Raw genomic sequence first — 15,675 nt, 5'->3', positions numbered from 1 at the left:
ACTTTGGGCAAGTCACTTAACTTTTCTGTGACTCAATTACACCATCTGTAAAGTGGGGATTAAGACTGTGAACCCCACGTGGGACAACCTGATCCCTTGTATCCTCCCCAGCGTTTAAAATGGTGCTTTGCTCATAGTAAGTGCTTAACATGTGCCTTCATTCTTATTATTATTAAAAGGGGGGTGGAGGAGAAGGGGAGAAAAAGGAAAAAAGGTGGAGGGGAGGGGAGGGGAAGGGGAGAAAAGGGAAGGGGAAAAGGGGAGGAGGGGAAGGGGAGGAAAAGGAAAACAGGTAGAGGGAAGGGGGGGAAAAGGGGAAAAAGGAGGAGGAAAAGGGAGGAGGGGAAGGGGAGGAAAAGGAAAAGAGGAGGAGAGGGGGAAAGGGGTGAAAGGAGGGGAAGGGGAGAAATGGCAAAGGGGGGGAGGAAAAGAGGGAAAGGGGGAGGAGGAGAAGGGGAAAAAAAAGAAAAGGGAAGGAGGGGAAGGGGATAGAGGGGAGATGGGGTGGAGAGGAAAGGTGTGAGGGGAAAGGGGAAGGGGAAAAACGTGGAGGGGAAGGGGAAGAGGAGGAGGGGGAAAGGGGGGAGGAGAAGAGGGGGAAAGGAAAAGGGGAGGAGGGAAGGGGAAAAGGGGAGGAAAGGAGGAGGGGAAAAGGGGAGGGGGAAGGAATGAAAGGGAGGAGGGGAGAAAAGGAAAAGGAGGAGGGAAGGGGAAAGGGGGAGGAAGGAGGAGGGGAAAAGGGGGAGGGGAAGGAATGAAAGGGAGGAGGGAGAAAAAGAAAAGGGGAGGAGGGAAGGGGGAAAAGGGAGGAGGGAGGGAAACCCCCCAAAATAGAAGGGTGTGAGGTTCCGGCGGCCGGCTCGGCCGGCACGGGCAGGATCGGCGGGGCGGGGCGGGGCGGGGCGCAGCACAGACAAGTTCCCGGATGGTGGGAGCAGCCCCGAGGCCTCCGCCCTCCTCCGCCTCCTCCTCCTTCACCTCCTCCTCCTCCTCCTTCACCTCCTCCTCCTCCTTCACCTCCTCCTCTTCCCCCTCCTCTTCCCGCCCCCCTTAGCCGGGCCGCGGCCGACAAGATGCCCGGCGCGCTGCTGCGGCGGCGGCGGGGCCCGGGAAAGGGTCGGGGGCCGCCGGCCTCCCCGCTGCCGCCTCCCCGCCGCGCCGGGCCCTGAGGACACCCGTCCCGCACCGCTCCCGCACATCGGTAAGGACCTGACACGGCTCCCGCCGCACGCTTAGCGGAGCAGACGCGCCCCCCGGGACCCCCGAAGGAGGACCTCCGCCCCACGGGCCCCTTCTTCCCCCCACCCCGTGCGGCTCCAGGCCTCGCACCCAGACCCCGGCGCCCCCCACCCCCATCCCAACTCTTCTTTTCACGTGGAAGAGGAAAGAGACCGACTTCATTGGGGCCGGCCTTCGGCATTGACCCTGCGTCCCAGCACTGTAGTAAGCGCTGGGCAACTACAGTTCAGCAGCAAGGACCATCCCTAGACGATTCCAGCACTGTAGTAAGCGCTGGGCGACTACAGTTCGGCAGCAGACCATCCCTAGACGATCCCCAGCACTGTACTAAGCGCTGGGCAACTACAGTTAAGCAGCAAGGACCATCCCTAGACGATTCCAGCACTGTAGTAAGCGCTGGGCAAGTACAGTTCTGCAGCAGACCATCTCTAGACGATCCCCAGCACTGTAGTAAGCGCTGGGCGACTACAGTTCGGCAGCAGACCATCCCTAGACGATCCCCAGCACTGTACTAAGCGCTGGGCAACTACAGTTCGGCAGCAAGGACCATCCCTAGACGATCCCCAGCAATAATAATAATAATGTTGGTATTTGTTAAGCGCTTACTATGTGCCGAGCACTGTTCTAAGCGCTGGGGTAGACATAGGGGAATCAGGTTGTCCCACGTGGGGCTCACAGTCTTAATCCCCATTTTACAGATGAGGTAACTGAGGCACCGAGAAGTTAAGTGACTTGCCCAAAGTCACACAGCTGACAAGTGGTAGAGCCGGGGTTCAAACCCATGACCTCTGACTCCAAAGCCCGTGCTCTTTCCAGTGAGCCACAAGCGCTGGGCAACTACAGTTCGGCAGCAAGGACCATCCATAGACGATCCCCAGCACTGTACTAAGCGCTGGGCAACTACAGTTCGGCAGCAAGGACCATCCCTAGACGATCCCAGCACTGTAGTAAGCGCTGGGCGACTACAGTTCGGCAGCAGACCATCCCTAAACGATCCCCAGCACTGTAGTAAGCGCTGGGCGACTACAGTTCGGCAGCAGAGACCATCCCTAGATGACCCCAGCACTGTACTAAGCGCTGGGCAACTACAGCTCGGCAGCAAAGACCATCCCTAGACGATCCCCAGCACTGTAGTAAGCGCTGGGCGACTACAGTTCAGCAGCAAGGACCATCCCTAGACGATCCCAGCACTGTAGTAAGCGCTGGGCAACTACAGTTCGGTAGCAGGGACCATCCCTAGATGATCACCAGGACTGTACTAAGCGCTGGGCGACTACACTTCAACAGCAGAGACCATCCCTAGACGATCCCCAGCACTGTACTAAGCGCTGGGCAACAACAGTTCAGCAGCAGAGACCATCCCTAGAGAAGCAGCGTGGCTCAGTGGAAAGAGCCCGGGCTTGGGAGTCAGAGGTTATGGGTTCGAATCCCCGCTTTGCCACTTGTCAGCTGGGTGACTGTGGGCCAATCACTTCACTTCTCTGGGCCTCAGTGACCTCATCTGGAAAATGGGGATGAAGACTGGGAGCCTCAGGAGGGACAACCTGATTAGCCTGTATCTACTCCAGTGCTTAGAACACTGCTCTGCACTGAGTAAGTGCTTAACAAATACCAACATTATTATTATCATCCCTGCCCACTATGGGCTGGCGGTCTAGAAGGGGCATCAAAGAAAGTAAAGGGGCGACAGCCGGGCTGTCTCTTTGGTAAAGGGGCATCAAAACAAGTAAAGGGGCATCAGCTGGCCCATCTCTTTGGTCCATGGTACAGAATCAGCTTTAGGCTCTGTAACTTTGCAGCTTACCGAAAAGAATTGGCATTAGGCTTTATAACTTCTCACCTTACAATACAGAATTGGCATTAGGCTTTATTACTTCTCATCTTACCATACAGAATTGGCATCTTACCATACAGAATTGGCATTAGGCTTTGTAACTTCTCACTTTACCATACAGAGTTGGCATTAGGCTTTGTAACTTCTCAGTTTATTCTCGCTGATCTACTACAGACCTACCCGCACAGGTCATTCACACTTGGTCCCTCTAATGCCAACCTACTTCATACCTCAGTCTCATCCGTCTCACCCCCAGTCCCTTGTGCACGTCCTCTTTTGGGCCTGGAACACCTTTTCTCTTCATATCTGACTGTCCACCACTCTCTGCACTTTCAAAACCGTGCTAAAATCACATCTCCTCCAAGAGGCCTTCCCTAAGCCCACATTTGTCCTCCCTTCTGTGTTGCTACTCACGTGGATCCATATCCATTAAGTACTAGATATCATTGTGGAGAGGGAACATGTCTGCCAACTCTGTAGTATTGTCCTCTCCCGAGCGCTTAGTACTATGCGCTGCACATAGTTGGGAAGCTTAGTGGAAAGAGCATGGACTTGGGCGTCAGAGGTCGCGAGTTCTAATTCCAGCTCCACCACTTGTCAGCTGTGTGACTTGGGGCAAGTGACTTAACTTCTCTGTCTCAGTTACCTCATCTGTAGAGTGGGGATTAAGCCCCACGTGGGACAACCTGATAACCTTGTATCTGTCCTAGTGCTTAGAACAGTGCTTGGCACATACTGAGTGCTTAACAAATACCATTATTATTATTTAGGGCTCAGTAAATACAATTGTTATTCATTCCACCTCAGCACTTACATGCACATTCCTGTACTCTGCCATTTCCCCTATCTGTAGTTTATTTTAATGTCTGCCTCCCTCTCTAGAGTTTAAGCTCCTTGCGGGCTTTGATCGCATCTACTAACTCTGTTGTACACTCCCAAATGCTTAGTATAGTGCTTTGCATTCAATAGGCGCTCAATAAATACCATTGGTCGTGTGGGTCTGAGTGCAGGCAAGGAAGAGACAACTGGCGCTGGGCCGAGCCAAGGGAGTCCCGGAACTCTCTCATCTCACAGCATCAGTAATCATCTCCCTTTCAGTGGGGTAGCCGGAGGTCAGCCTCTCTGAGGGCCATGGCCAGTGGAATCCCTGTCATCCTATGGAATTTCAGGTCCAGACTTCCAGGTCTGCAGACAAGCCCTGAATTTTAATGGTCAGAGCTTGTTGGGTGCTTGGAGCCCGGGCATTAAAGTAGCTCCTAATATGCATGTCATGATTAATCAATCAATGGTATTTCTTGAGCGCTTACATTGTGCAGAGCTGAACTAAGCTCTTGATCATTCTATTTATATTATTTCCTCTTTACTTGTTTTGATGTGTGTATATCAATAATTCTATTTATATTGATGCTTGTTTACTTGTTTTGATGTCTGTCTGTGAGCCCGGCTTAGGCAGGGATTGTCTCTCTTTGTTGCTGAATTGTACTTTCCAAGTGCTTAGTACAGTGATCTGCACACAGTAAGCTCTCAAGAAATACGAATGAATGAATGAATGAATGAATGAAAAAGTAGAATACAGCAGAATTGGTAGACACAGTCGTGGCCTACAAGGAGCTTACTCTCTGCAGGGGGAGACAGACATTAAAGTATAGAGAGGGGAAGTGGAGCATAATGTTATGTCAGGCTGGGATGAGTATCAGAGGGCTTAAGTGCCCTATCTGGGACTACAATTCCCAGAAGATTTTAAGCCTTTAAGATGACTCTTCTCCCGCCTCTCGCTCTCACGTTTTACAGGAAGTACTGGCACTTAGTCTATGGGATCCTTGAGCAAGTCGTTCTGCGACTGACCCAGTCATTGCCAAGTGGAAAGTGACTGTGTGGATAGTCCGGAGATGGGACTGCAATCCCAGCCCAACGTAAATCCCCTCAAAGACACTGACCATGCCTGGCCAATCCAGATGTGACCGCTTTTCTCATCCTGGCGGCCCTCAGGCTCATGATACAATTGATTCCTAAAACCATCTTAAATTGACTTGGTGTAAGTCAGAACCAAGCTGAGGAATGATGTTGTAAATAGGGAAGTGGTTCCTGAACCAAGGTTGAATACCCAAATTACCCATAATTGTGTCCTCAATCAACTGTAGATGAGTAGTATAGCTACATTCATGCACTTACATTGAGACGGAGAGGTTCCAGCTTAGGGCAGAATGCATAAGCTTCACCGGAGGTAAAATGGATGTGTCGATACTTCCCGGTGAATCCAGCTGGTGATCAAAGGGCCCTTCCCTCCCCTGCCTTCCCGATTCCTCCACTTTCCTTCACTGCCCTCCCGTCTCTCCTGCTCTTTTTCCGGACCCTCTTTAAACTTTCCCTTCCTTTCTTCCTACCCTCCCCGCACTGCCACTTTTAAACCTTGCCTCCGTTTCTTGCGGCTCCCATGTGGTCCACCCCCTTCCCTCCATCAGTGGTATTTATTGAACACTAGCAATGTGCCGAACACTTTACTAAGCACTTGAGAGAGTACAGTACAGTAGAGTTGTTAGACACAATCCCTGTCCACAAGGCGCTTAGAGTGCACAGCTTCCAACCTGTGCCCCGACCGTGAGCCATAAAGGAGGATAATGCTTTAAAGTGGGTAGCAGTGTATTGTAAAGTTGAAACAGGATGTAAATGTGGAAATGTCGTAATTGCCATTTGTCTTAACTTAAAACCTCCTAAGTCAAGGACTATTGAGATTCTCCAGAGAGCTAAAGCTCAGCATACCACTTGCTGTTTTTTGGAGGAAGTAAGATGACTTTGGATGGTCTTTATCTTGACTTGTTGGTATTTTTGTCTGTCAAGAGTGTTTATCTCCAAGATGAATAAAATGAGCCCCAAAACGTTTCTATAATGGTTTATGTTTACAAATAGTTTCTGGTGTTTAATGCTGGAGGGAGGGAGATTAGTGTAAAATCAGATTGATAAACATTTCTACAGATTTAATTTATACATGACTTTTTCACTGTAAATATGGCAAACGAAAGGGGGTTTAAGTGAATCCCACAACCTCCTTTGGTCCCTTATGCCCTCCAGAAAGGCAAAGTCCAGAGTACTGCCTGCAAGGGAGGAAAAGGGAGCTGCTCTTCTAGCCTCCCATTTTGTATATTTGATTCTTATAAATTGTTTATATTAATATCTACCTCCCCCTCTAGACTGAAAGCTTATTGTGGGCAGGGAACATGTCTGCTAACTCTCTTGCATTGTACTCTCCCAGAGCACTCTTAGTATAGTGCTCTGCATATAGTAAGGGCTCAATAAATATCACTGATTGATTGAGAATAAGGCCAGTCTTCCTGAGACCATCCTTTCTGAAGAATGAATTAGATCCTTAGGGAAATGTAATTACACTCCCTGACCACTAGGAGGCTAAAAGAGCATCAAAGTAGAGCAATGATCTGCAATCCATCATCTTCATCAATCGTATTTATTGAGCACTTACTGTGTGCAGAGCACTGTACTAAACGCTTGAGAAAGTACAGTATAAAAATATAACAGATACATTCCCTGCCCACGAGATTTACAGTCCCGAGGGGGAGACAAACATCAATAGAAATAAGTAAATTACCAAAGTGTACATAAGTGCTGCGGGGGTGGTAAATAAAGGGAGAAAATCAGGCCGATAAACTTATTCCAAACCAGATGTCCCCATTTAATACTGGGGGTCATTGCCCTATGTGGTAGTGGTTTGGATATGGGGCGATGTTTCTCCTGAGCATGTCTGTCACACACGCTCCCCAGGCTTCCCCCTCTTCGATCCGCCCCCTCCCAGACCAGCTGTAACATCGGGCCAGTCTTCCACCTTCCGTACCACTGCTTCTGGGCACGTTGTCCTTCCCACCTCAACAGAAGCAAGTTCAGTTCCAGGAGAGCAGTGTGGTGTAGGCACAGTTAATCAAATTTGTCATGTGCTTACTCTGTGCAAAACACTGTACTAAGCACTTGGGAGAGTGTGGTATAACAGAGTTGGTAAACATGTTCCCTGCCCACGATAGGCTTACAGTCAAGACGGGTAGACAGGCAATATAAATAAATAAATTAAGGATATATACATAAGTGCTGTGGAGCTGAGGGAGGGGTGAATAAAGGGGGCAAATCCAGGACGCAGGACCCTAAATTGGCAGAGCACCAGGCCGATGGCAGGAGGCAGTGGCTAGACTGAGTGAGAGTGGAGGCTGGCATCCATTCATTTATTCAATTGTATTTATTGAGCAATTACTGTCTGTAGACCACTGTACTAAGCTCTTGGTAAGTAAATTACAGCAATAAAGAGAGACTGTCCTGCCCACAATGGGTTTACAATCTGGGGGGGAGGCAGACATCGAAACAAGTAAACAGGCATCAATATAAATAAATAGAATTATAGATATATACGTAAGTGCTGTGGGGCAAAGGGAGCAAGTTAGGGTGACATGGAAGGGAGGGGGCGCTGAGGAAAAGGGGGCTTAGTCTGGGAAGGCCTCCTGGAGGAGATGCGCATTCAGTAGGGCTTTTGAATGGGGGGGAAGAGTGATTGGCGGATTTAAGGACGGAGGGCATTCCGGGCCAGAGGTAGGGAGCACGGCTCCCTCATGTGAGCTAGAAGTTGACGATGCCTGTTGGAGAAGCTAGAATGTATTCTTGATCCGGTACCCAAGCCTACTCAGTTAAAAAGAAACTGGGGGGGGGGGGGTGGTAATCTGTGTGTATGCTGTTTACTGAGAGTTTGTATTTGTTTGGGGAGGGGGAGGAAGCTGGGGCTGCGGGACAACTGTTGAAGGAAGGAGAGAGGAAGCTCAGGGTCTGCACTGATTGCTCAATAGCCTTGGCCCAGCATCCCAGGTGGGAGGTCTAAAGTGGGTGTGACCAATTTTAGGGCTCAAGGGATGGGAAGTGGAAAGCTAAGAGCTTTTAGCTAAGTCTCAAACATGAGCCATTCCACGTGCTCAGACGCATTTCCACGGCTCTTTCAGCCTTATTGGCTTAGAGTTAAGGAAGTGTGATCGGTGTTGGAGGATGAGTGTGTGCGTCAAGAGCACATCTCTTTCAGAACTTAAGAATCAGAGCAGATTTTGCTGATATTCATCCAGGAAAACAGGAAGATCAAAAATAGGAGAGAATGGTGTCTGCAGTACTTGAAACTTAGTATGTTTTGAAGAGGAAGCATATTTTTCTTAAGAATAAATCGTTGGGATATTATAGCAATATACAATTTAAATAAGCAAAATGAAAAGGTAATGTAGCCAAACAGCTGAGTCAACTTTTCAGCTTTCAGCCAGTTTCCAGTTCTGTTCCTTTGATGTTTCCGACATCTAACTTTCCTGTTCAAGGTGTGGTCAGTGGGAAGTGTGATGTACAGTATATGTCCTGCAGTTCCCAGGAGTCAGATTTCAGATAGAAGAACTGCCAGCCTTTCTGCCAAACGGTGTTATTCTTTTACATTTTAAGAGTGAAAGCAGCCTGGAGTGTAATTTTACATCTGTAGGGTCTTTACTTAAACATGGCAAAGAAACCAAGGAAAAGTTTTCCAGCCTTCATTTAAGTACAGCTGTATCTAGATTCGCCTATCAGGTCTTTTTGTTAACCTGGGAAGACCAGTTTTGGAGAGAGGAAGAAATGGGACAGTTTTCTGGATTTGCCTACTGCCCCTTTTGCTAAAAGTTGAATGAGTCATTTAGCAAATAATAAATCCCGTTTCATCAGTGGCAGCTGCCTTATAGGGTCCTTTCAGGAGGACCTTTGGTCCTACTAGAGCCACAGGCGCCAAGAGCCTCCCGTTGGCAGTGAGGGAACGCTGGGCTACCAAGAGGAAGCAGCGACTGCTGCAGATTTCTTCTGGGGCCGGGGGGAGACCGGTTGGAAAAGTACCGAATGACCTCGAGAAAACAAGCCTCTGGCTATTTTTTTCTATGAAAGTAACAATGCAATCAGTGTCTTCCCCACAGTAGTCTAGTGTTAGAAGATGGATATTTGAATAATGAGCAGCAGTGAGATCTGACAGAATAAAAGTGGATTGACGTGCTGGATCCTAAATAGATGCTAATTCTCAGAATTATGTTGTTAGGTAAAGCGAGCCTTGGGACACTGAGGACGGCAGCAATAGGCTGCTCGAGAACTCTTCCTACGGCCGAACGGCAGGAGACATTGTGTTGAGCGGCGGCAGTGTCATCCTGAGTCTGGCACCGAAGTGGAAGCCCCAGTCAGCGTTCAAGGTAGCACTGAAATTCTCCAGGTAAGGTGGATGGCTATTCGGTCCAGCCTGACTACTGTCAAGGTTTTTTTTTTGTTTTTCTTTCGTTTTTATAAAGATAATTTAAGAATGGGACTTTCAGAGGTGTGGGGTGTCTATTCCCGTTCCCCAGTGCCAGTATTTAATTCAATCAAAATATAGGTAAAACAACATGGATTTTTTAAAAATTGTAGATTATGTTGACCGAGTCTCCTTTACCAAACTTAGTTGCAAAATCTTTGTGGAAAACAAGCCCGTTATTTGTTTGGGATAAACCCCAGGGCCACCGGGGTTATCGGAAATCACACAGGGCTCTCTCACAGGGGCTTTCATCTGTCCGTATAGTAGTTTCCTTTTTTAATACAGGCACTGGAATAAATGGTCAGAAAATGTGCCTTGGTCAGTGAGACTTGTAGTTTTTCCATCATAAAACTTGTGTACACAGGTCATTGACTTCGCCATAACTGAACAGTAGGTTTCTGTACATTACAGAGCACTCAAGAATCCCTCTATGACTTAGAGACGGGGTTCTCAGACCATGTATCCTGGTTGTTTTCATTTTGTACAGAGTCATAAATTCAACCGAGATGCCAAGGTTGCGTTATCATTTCACTGGTTGGTGTCAAAAGCTTTGAGAGACATGTGTCCCCTCCTTGCTGTTGTAGCAGTTTTTTCACTAGGGTCGTGCTGGTTTTCCTCAGTAGTCTAAAGGGCAAGGAGTGGCCACAGCTGTTTTATCTTAGAACACAGGAATAGAACTGTATGCAGCAACAGTATTTCTCAAGCACCACTTGGTGCTTGGTGCCCTGTACTAAGTGATTGGGAGTAAAAAAAACAAAAATGATGTGTTTCTGTGTCTACAGGGAGCTTACACTCTAATGGTCAAATAAATAAATAGAGTGGTCAGATAAATAAACGAACAATTAAATAAACTTACACAAAACTCCTGAGGAAGGCTTAAACAGTTAATATGTGATAGAGGTAGCTGATAGGTTTAGAGGGATGGGAATTAAGCAGGGAAGCCTTGCTTAAAGGGGTGGGATTCTTGGGGGGCTTTGAGTCCGGGGGTGGCCATGTTCTACTAGATTTGGGGAGAGAAGAAGTTTAGAGACTAGGAAATACTGTCTAAAGGTTGTATGGCTCTATGTTGAGCTGAAATTCAGTAACGATTTCTTGATTTATAACTATAAAGTGAAATTTTGATGGATATTTCTGAATCTGTGTCCCTTAGAACTCAGCTTCAGTAAGTTCTGTTGCAAATAAATCATCCTTTAATAACCAAAACCTTTTAAAATATCAAGAGCTAGGAAAATAAAATAATCACATCTTCTAGGAGGAGACCTTGAGTGTACTGATCCTTCAGAATTAACTTAGTTTTCTGTTCAAATTCCAAGGATCCAGTCTAACAGTTATGAGGAGAAAGCGATTCTCAGCAGGTAGGAATTGGGTACCGGAATGGTGCTGAAGCCTTGCTTAGTTTAGTGAAAGAAGTGAGACTTGTTTTCTTTTTTTTCCCCTTTCAGTTGATTAAGTTCACTGTACAATAATCGTATTTCTCTGACTCGAGGAACACACTTACAGGTAAGCAGCTGTTCAACTGGATTAACTTTATGGGCGGGGAAGCTAAACTAGTTGGAAAAGTAGCTTTTCAGGTTGGCTTGTCCATTCTTTTATAGTCTGAGGTAATAATTCGATCTTGTAACTAATTTGGCTTGGGTGACAATATGATTTTGTGAGGGAACAGAAGTCAGAATTGACGATCCAAAATACCCCATGATTCCCTAATTATAAATGTGTTGCTTTACAATGACTACAAGTACTTGAAAGATTAAGAATCATATTGGCCAAAGTCTTATTTTTCAAAGGTCAATGTGTATCAGAGGAATGCCCTCTAACAGCTGGTCCCGCCGAATAAGGGTGAATTGTCTGGATAATATCCCTTGGAAGATACATTTGGACATTATGCCAAACTGTTATGGCAAGAATTAATTGCAGGACTCAGGCTGTGAAATATGCCATGGATTAGAAATGCTAACCGTAATGCCTGATATGTGGACTAAATCACAGAGGGGACCCAAGTTCCCATGCAAGGCTGGTGATTAAATCCTGACATTTATTAGAGGTAGAAAATGTGTCCCTGAGAACAGGTCCTTGCATTGAACTCCCAAGATCTATCCAATGTTGAATGATAATTTGTAAAGCATCTTCCTTTCACACTGAGTGTGAGTTCAGTCGAGATAAATGAAGACTTTCATGAGTTTGAGGGGAACACAAATACATCAGTGAAAATCTCTGGGCTCTTTGGGATTGAATAGTCTGGGAACGTGTTTATATATAGTGTACTCTCCCAAGTTCATAGTACAGTGCTCTGCACGCAGTAAGCGCACAATAAGTTTGATTAATTGAATAGTCTGTTACAGTGTACTTTCCCAAGTGCTTGGTACAGTGCCCTGCCCAGAGTAAGCACTCAATAAATGCTACTGACTAATAGCAGTGATTGAGACGTTGGTGAAAATATAATGAAAGGTAAAAGACACAGGAGTGTCTACCTTGGAGGAGTTTATACTCTGAAGCACTTACAATCTGTGATCCAACTGGACTGATGGCTCAGATATTGAGGAATCTTAGATCTCCAATCCATCCTGGAATTTCTGGCCACTTCCTAAGCCCTCAAGCTGGCTCAAGCCCCTAAACAGGGGAGAGAGAAGATGTCAAAACTGAGCTGGCTCCCAGGGGCCGCTAGGGAGAAGCGACAGATGTGGATGTGGGAAAAGCATAGAAAGAACTGGCAAGATTTTGCAGTAACTCAAATGTGAGACTTAAAAGACAGTGAGGACGAGTTGAGAATAACCCCTTGTTCATGAACTTCTGGACCACAGAGTACAGAGGTGTTATAGACCGAAAAGGAACATTTGGGATGAAGAATGAAATTTGGAAAGGAGGTGATGGATTCAGTTTTGGACACACAAATATTGAGGTCCTGGGGTGGGATATCCAAGTGGAGGTGGTCCGGGGACAAGAGAAAATGTGGGTTTGCAGGTTAGGTGGGAGATTGGGACTGGAGAGAGAGAGTTGGGAGTCATCCGCGTGGAGATGGTTGCCTAAACAGGTGAGAGTGACTGTGGGACAAGAATAATAGCGCTTAAGAACTGTGCTTAGCACAGAATAAGCACTTAACCAATACTTTAAATTTTCTTTCCTCTTCTTCCCCATCTTTGTGTCTCCTTCTTTCATTCAATCATTCAATTATATTTATTGAGAGCTTACTGCGTGCAGAGCACTGTATTAAGCACTTGGAAGAGTACAGTACAACAGTCGGTAGACATGTTCCCTGCTTACAACAAGCTTCTAGTTCTCCTACGTGCATTCACTCAGCTCACCCCATTCTTCCTTACCTCACTGACCTACTACAGCCCAACCTGCAAACCCCGCTCCTCTACCATCAGCTTATTCACTGTACCCTGATCTCGTCTACCTCACTGCTGACCTCTTTTCCACATCCTCCCCTAGCCTCCTCTTTTCACTTCCTCCTCCTCTCTTTCCTTTTTCTCTTCTCATTGTCTCCCCCCCACCACTGCTTTTCCATTCTGCCCCTAAATTTGCTCCTAAACTCAAAAGCTGGCACCCCTGCACAGTTGCCACAATTAACTTCTAAACCAATTCCACTAACGCCAATTATGTGCAGTACTTAACATCAAGTAGCCAGATGAGGTCATAAACACTGGGGTCCTGGAACACAGTCAGACCACCAACATTGAAGCAAAGATCATCACTTTCCCACCAGATTATGTGAGGAGAACATGTGGCAGCAGGTTACCCAAACAGCCGCTCTGGGGTGAGCTAAAATGGGAGAACCGTGGTCAGGGAGGGCAGGAGACCCTTTTGAGACACTGTGAAGGAAAATCTCAAACGAAATGGCACTGTGGTGGGGAGTTGGGAAACTGCATCAGCTACAGGTCAACCCTAGTGCACAGCAAGCAGAAATTGGAATGACCTGACATGGAGTCCTGAATTTGGGAAGGTCAGGAAGAAATGAAACCCTGTCAAGCACTGTCCTGATAAATGCAACAGTATAGAGGCAGTGTACGAACACTAGATGTGCAAGGAGTTGTCAGTCATTAATTGCCATTTATTGGTCTTATCTTTCTGATTTCCCCCTCTAGACTATGAGCTCCTTGTGGGCAGGGAATTTTTCTACCAACTCTGTTACAGTTCTTAGTACGGTGTTCCTCACACAGTAAGCACTCGATAAATATAAGCACTCAAGATTGATACTGATACTGATTTTTTATGGGATTCGTTAAGCCCTTACTATGTGCCAGGCACTGTACTAAGTAGTGGGCTAGATACAGGCTAATCAGGTTGGACACAGTCCATGTCCCACATGGGGCTCGCAGTCTTAATCTCCATTTTACAGATGAGGGAACTGAGGGAAAGAAAAGCTAGGCCCATGCTCTGTTCACTAGGCCCCGATGACTAAAGTAACCATAACCTAGTCCTTATGCTGTGCCATGGTGCCGTGACCCAGCAGGCCATTGCCTTGATAGCCACCGTGGTCTTCACTACCTACGTTAGCCTACTCTTTTTCGGGATTCAGGATTCCTGCTGGACCAATCTGCCTCACAGAAGGTACTCAGTGGCTCTTTGGCTTGAAAGCTTCACCATTGATTGACTGTGCAGCTTAAGAAACCAAGCTTACCCCTCCAAAGGTAATTTCTAAGCAGTAATTAAAAATCAATCTGAAACGTGCCTTTGGGGATATAGGCCCTCTCCCTTTTGGTTATCTTGACAATAAAATTGCAAGTAACTGAGCTCAGGTCACCCAAGAAAGCAGAAGCCGAGCTAAAATTACCATTAGAAGTTCCTGATGTCCAGGCTTTGGTTGTAATCAAGCAGATCATGGTATTTATGAGGGCCTACTCACTCTTCTGCGTACCTGGGAGGATATACTGGAAGCAGAATTCACATTTTCTGCCCTTAAGGAGCTTGCAATTTGATGGGAGGAGACAGGGACATATAAATTATAGTATAAGCAAGAGAAAGAGCAGGGATATAACTAGGTAGTAGTACAAATATGTCAGCATAAGATTGCTGAATAAATAATAATAATAATAATAATAGTGCTGAGCACATAGTGCTGAGCATGGGTTTAGAGTCATGTTTCTCCCCCTGGACTATCCTGCCTTGGACACGTCTGTTTAGAATCCCCAGTTTCCCAGCAAACCCTGATGGGGAACAAGCTTGACATCACAGACGGGTCGGTGACGCTGAACCACAATGAGGAACTGGAATACAGAGTGTACTGGAACTGACCCGACTATGCAAGGTGACCAGGGAAGTTCCTCCTTTTTTTAGTTTTAATTATAAGCTTTCACAGCAGAGAAACAGCATTGACAAATTACCTGACCTGCATTCCACTGTTCAGAATAAAATCTGTGGAGAGTTAACAAGAACTACAGCCCAATGGGTTAACCAGCATGCCGGGAAGGGAGAAGATTTAAATTGGGCATAGGTAGTGACCAGCTATTAGAGATTTAGGAAGCGACCACCGAACTCAAGCTCAAGGAGACCCAAAGAACAATCAATCAAGCAATGGTATTTATTGAGCACTTACTAGGTGCAGAGCACTATATTAAGGACTTGGGAGCATACAGTATAACATAATTAGCAGACACATTCCTTATCCATAAAGAGCTTATAGTCTAGAAAGGGAAACAGACATCAATATGAATAAATAATTTATAATACAGAATTACAGTGAGCCAGGGGAAAGAGGCCTTCATTGGGGAAGGCCTCATGGAGGACATGTGACCCTAATAATGAGAGAATGGTGGTATGGTACATACATATGGAGAAGGAGGGAGTGCCAGGATGGGGGAGGACTTGAGAGAGGGGGTGGCGGCAAGATAGACAAGATCGGGGCAAAGGGAATAAGCTGGCGCTAGAGGAGCAGATTGTGTGGGCTGGGTTGGAGTAGGAGATCACTGAGGTGAGGTAGGATGGGACGAGCTGATTGAGTGTACTCAGTAAGAGGTAGGAGAACTGGAAGCTTGTTGTAAGCAGGGAACAGGTCTACCAACTCTGTTGTACTCTCCCAAATGCCTAGTACAGTGTTCTGCAGACAGTAAGTGCTCAATGAATACCATTGATGATGACGAGAAAATCATCTCCAAGAAGTTTCACACCAAGTAGTTAACTTCTCCCAAGTCATCTACGCAAGATGTATGTACTATATGTTGTAAAACTAATACCTGGAACAAGCCCAGTGCTCCCTTATAGTCAGAATTCAGTGCATTATCTGGGCCAATTTCTTCCTGAGGTATTTCTGCAGAAGAATCGGAGCACCAAGCTAAGTCCCAGG

General features: G+C 46.6%; 1 protein-coding gene across 5 annotated transcripts in view; it reads left to right on the top strand.

Annotated features, from left to right (window-relative positions):
- Positions 1 to 970: 970 nt before the first annotated feature.
- Positions 971 to 15,675, top strand: part of WIPF1 (WAS/WASL interacting protein family member 1) — a 103,742-nt gene continuing 89,037 nt past the window's right edge. For 2 of the 5 annotated variants that reach the window (XM_029072006.2, XM_029072007.2), the window contains exons 1-3: positions 973 to 1,201; positions 9,150 to 9,317; positions 10,838 to 10,895. The gene's annotated coding sequence lies outside the window, so the exon portion shown is untranslated. Of the gene's footprint in view, positions 1,202 to 9,149; positions 9,318 to 10,837; positions 10,896 to 15,675 lie in introns of all 5 variants that reach the window. The other 3 variants (XM_029072009.2, XM_029072010.2, XM_029072008.2) reach the window with 3 other exon arrangements.

This window comes from Ornithorhynchus anatinus, chromosome 9 (assembly GCF_004115215.2).
Source record: "Ornithorhynchus anatinus isolate Pmale09 chromosome 9, mOrnAna1.pri.v4, whole genome shotgun sequence".
In the NCBI taxonomy this organism is placed as follows: domain Eukaryota; kingdom Metazoa; phylum Chordata; class Mammalia; order Monotremata; family Ornithorhynchidae; genus Ornithorhynchus; species Ornithorhynchus anatinus.
This window is presented reverse-complemented; position numbering and strand designations above follow the sequence as displayed.